The following is a 4715-nucleotide window of genomic DNA, read 5'->3' on the forward strand; positions in this document are numbered from 1 at the left end:
TTCTCCCATCCTTGGCTGTAAGGGCCGTGAATTAAACCCACAAATGTCTGATCTGGAGAAATCTCCACCTAGCAGTCTACTAGAAAACTCATCATCACGTTTTCCCCTGCTGTTTAGGCAAAGAACCATCTCAGCATCTCATACAAAGCATTATGCAGTCACAAATTAGGTAAAGGTAAAGGGACCCCTGACCATTAGGTCCAGTTGCGACCGACTCTGGGGTTGCGGCGCTCATCTTGCTTTATTGGCCGAGGGAGCCGGCGTACAGCTTCCGGGTCATGTGGCCAGCATGACTAAGCCACTTCTGGCGAACCAGAGCAGCGCACGGAAATGCCGTTTACCTTCCTGCCAGAGCGGTACCTATTTATCTACTTGCACTTTGACGTGCTTTTGAACTGCTAGGTTGGCAGGAGCAGGGACCGAGCAACGGGAGCTCACCCCGTTGTGGGGATTCGAACCGCCGACCTTCTGATCGGCAAGTCCTAGGCTCTGTGGTTTAACCCACAGTGCCACCTGCGTCCGGCAGTCACAAATTATTGCTTTCCTAAAATAAAAAAAGCAAGCTGCAGAATTTTGTTAGATCCTCTTTTGTACTCTGAATATCATAAATCACACCCAATGCTACAATGCAATCAAACACCCAAGATCAAACATTAGAAGTTTAAAGAAGTCCCCATTCTTCTGGGCATTGAGTTCCCTGACATTTACATTTCCCAAAGTTTCTTTGCTCTCCCTTGCACCCACCACCCTTCCTCTCTCCCTCCGCACCTCTGATTTCCCCCTCTGACAGGTGAATTCAAGACCTATTCAGACGTTTGAATAAGGATTTTCTTAATACATTGGAGAGGTGTGGGGGTGCCGTTGGTCATTGAGAAGCAGAAAGAAGATAGAGTATAATTAATATGACTGTTTGGTCTCTAATAGTAAAATAGAAGCTATTTTTTCTTTCTTTCTAGAGATGTAAAGGTCAAAGATGGGGGGTGGACAGGAGAAAATAGGGGAAAGAGTTATTCAAACCTGTTCTGCAGGGTTGAAGCCACTCCCACTAATAAGAGCAGTACTGTTACAGGGAGGGGTGGTGGCTCAGTTGTAGAGCTTCCGCCTTGAAGACGAAAGGTCCCAGGTTCAATCCCCGGCACCTCCCAGTTAGGGCTGGGAGTGTTCCCTGCCTGAAACCCTGGACAGGCACTTCCAGTCAGTGCAGTCTAGATGGGCCAATGGGTAGCTTCCAATGGTTGGGTCCCATGGCATGGCCAGTGGAAGTACAATACCACAACCGAAGGAAACCAAACAAACCCTGGGCTAGAGCATGTGATGGCCAGCCTCTTGCTGATCCAGCAACCAATTAGAGATGTTTATACCATCCACCCATCAAGAGGGACTAGCACAGCGGTTCTCATCCTGGGTCCCCAGACACTGTTGGACTACAACTCCCATCATCCCTGAGCTCTGGCCTTGCTAGCTAGGGATGATGGGAGTTGTAGTCCAACAGTGTCTGGGGACCCACAGGTTGAGAACCGCTGGACTAGTGGGTTGGGGGGACGGACGGAAAGACCACTTTGCATTTGTCTGCCACCATGATTGTACCTTAGGTGGTTTACAGGGGAGAGTGAGTGAACCTGTCGATTTTTTGGTTTCACTCAGTGTCTCATTTTTTCCGATCTCCACATTTCCACATCAGTTTGCGATATTTAAGAATGTCCTCAAGAAAATTCATCAGCCTCTGAGGGCAAAATTCTTCCAAGATACCCATGCTTGTTTGCCGTTTTCTCCAATACACGCATATTGCAGAGCAGTTTTAATACACATTTGTTGTGTATGCTATTTTTTTAAAAAAAATATATGCCATTTTATGCACACTTTGCCCTAGTATATGCAATTTTCGCATGTTCCTTGGTTGGAAAACTGCACTGCAAGACTGCAAGATTTAGAGACCTGTGAATTTCACAGGGTGGCTGTTGTTGGGAGGTCCTTTATTCCTCTCCCTGAGCTGCAATTCCCCGAGTGTTTTAACACTCAATCCCTCTTCCCAGGGAACTCTGGGAATTGTTGCTCTGTGAGGGGAACAGGGGTCTCCTAATTAGCAAACTACAGCTCCCAGAATTATTTGGTGGGAAGCCATAACTGCATGAAGTCACGTGCTACTGCTTTAAATGTATGGGGCGGATGTCGCCTGAGTGTGTTTTGTGGCCATGGAAGGGAGGGCAGGATGGTAAAGTGGGTGTGAAGGGAAACTGAATGGAGTGTCATGAAGGAGGGCTAGTCTAACTGAATGGAACACTAGGAGCACCTGGCCCTGCAACATTTTGTTGCAGCTCCTGCTTGTAACACCTGCTCTTTTGTCCGATAAAAACCCCTTCCCCACCTAGCTCAATAGATATTTAGAAGACTGGAGGATTAAACAAAACAAATGGCAAATATAATGTTGTTTGAAATCTATCTAGGCAGTAGACCAAGATTGTTAATATGTGTGCAGTGTATTTGGTGCCAGAAACTTCTAGGATTAGTGAAATAGTTTTGCAGATGGCGGCGCCAGAAGGAGGGAAATTGGGTAAATTTAGAAATGGGGTGGTTTGGCACAGGCATCAATGCAACATTTTATCAGAAAGGCAAGGCAGAGAAGCCCAGAACTTCCAGCTGCAGGCGGCCCTTTGGCGAGTCAGTGCAAGGAAATTTGTAGTTAACACAAAAGCTTTGGGAGACAAATGACTCCTCATTGGGCGTGGCTATGGAGGTTGGAACGAATTCCCTTGTAATAAATGTTCCCTAAATAGACTAAGGATTCCCCATTCCAGTTGTTTTACTATTCTGCTGGAATTAAACACAATGCTATGCTGACAACTAAAGTTCACTTCTAGAGGCTGCTTCTGACCATTAGGTCCAGTCATGGCCGACTCTGGGGTTGCGGCGCTCATCTTGCTTTATTGGCCGAGGGAGCCAGCGTACAGCTTCCGGGTCGTGTGGCCAGCATGACTAAGCCACTTCTGGTGAACCAGAGCAGCACACGGAAACACCGTTTACCTGTCCGCCGGAGCGGTACCTATTTATCTACTTGCACTTTGACGTGCTTTCGAACTGCTAGGTTGGCAGGAGCAGGGACCGAGCAACAGGAGCTCACCCCGTCGCGGGGATTCGAACCGCCAACCTTCTGATCGGCAAGACCTAGGCTCTGTGGTTTAACCCACAATGCCACCCGCGTCCCTGCTTCTCACATAGTTTTCTTTAAAAAACAATACCAAAGTAAGAGTCACTCCAAGCAATATGCTACTGATGGCTTCCTCAAAGCTGTGCCACATGGCAACATTTGAACAAGAGTGACGTACGAACGCTTTCAAGGGTTAAAATGTACAAACAGCTGTGTGACAAGGTAGAAAAATGCAACCCAAGAACCCTGGAAGAGAAGACATGTCTAAGACAAAAGTCCAAGGCAACTTTGGCTTTGCTTTGGCTTCTTTCTGTGACAGATTATTTCTGAAAATAATAATATGAAAAACAGTCTTTGGCAAGAAACGCAGTTAGGCTGAATTTCTTCATACTACAATAGATGGGCTGTGTCACACTTTCCTTGAATGGTAAGAAGTGAACAGGACAGATATTGGGGTACTGCGCGGGTAAAGGGACTCCTGACCATTAGGTCCAGTCGTGACCGACTCTGGGGTTGTGGCGCTCATCTCGCTTTATTGGCCGAGGGAGCCGGCGTACAGCTTCTGGGTCATGTGGCCAGCATGACTAAGCCGCTTCTGGTGAACCAGAGCAGAGCACGGAAATGCTGCTTACCTTCCCGCCGGAGCGGTACCTATTTATCTACTTGCACTTTGACGTGCTTTCGAACTGCTAGGTTGGCAGAAGCAGGGACCGAGCAACAGGAGCTCACCCCGTTGTGGGGATTCAAACTGCCAACCTTCTGATCAGCAAGCCCTAGACTCTGTGGTTTAACCCACAGTGCCACCCATGTTCCCAAGGCACATTTCCTTCCTGATAACCTTCTGAAGTCGACGTGTCAGTGGTGTGAGGGGACAGAGCCAAAAGTGGATGGGACGACATATGTACATTTCCCACTTTGTGCAGTAGGCTAGTTTCTCCCCACACTCACATGCTCCTCTCTGCCCTCCTTCATGACAAACTGGAGGCATTCTCTGAGTTAAAGAACACATACCAGCCTGGCAAAAAAACCACACCACTTGAGGTGCAAAGCAGGGGGTGGCCCGGGGAGAGTTCTGAGGGCCGGATAGAAAAGAATGGAGGGCCACATTCATCTCCCAGGCCTCAGTTTCCTCACCCCTGGGCTATAAACTACAGGGATGTCTCTGTATTTAATTATTCTGGTCTCGTGCTGCTAAGGTGTTGATTGCTCTGCAATTATTTCTAAAAGCTCATAATTCAGGAACCAGTGCTCAGAGACACGTAATGGTGCCTGGCTGCGGGGAACACCTTTTGCCTGGAATGTACTGCAAGTGGTGCGTAGCATAGCACCAGCTGTCATCAGAAAGCAGTGCTTTCCAAGCCTCCTCGAGTCGCATCAATCTGCACGTTCAAAAGATTCCCATCGAAACCTCCTTTTATTCCAGTGGCACAGGAGGAGGCTGGGGGGGGGGGGGAGAGGATTGCCAAAATGAAGCCATAAATACCATTGGAAAGAGAGCAAATTTGAGAGCAAGCTTCCAAGACAGATGTCCTGTTTATTTATTTGAAATGCTCCCCTGTCTTTCCTCGAA

Source organism: Podarcis pityusensis (assembly GCF_964106645.2).
Source record: "Podarcis pityusensis genome assembly, chromosome: 13".
Taxonomy (NCBI): Eukaryota; Metazoa; Chordata; class Lepidosauria; order Squamata; family Lacertidae; genus Podarcis; species Podarcis pityusensis.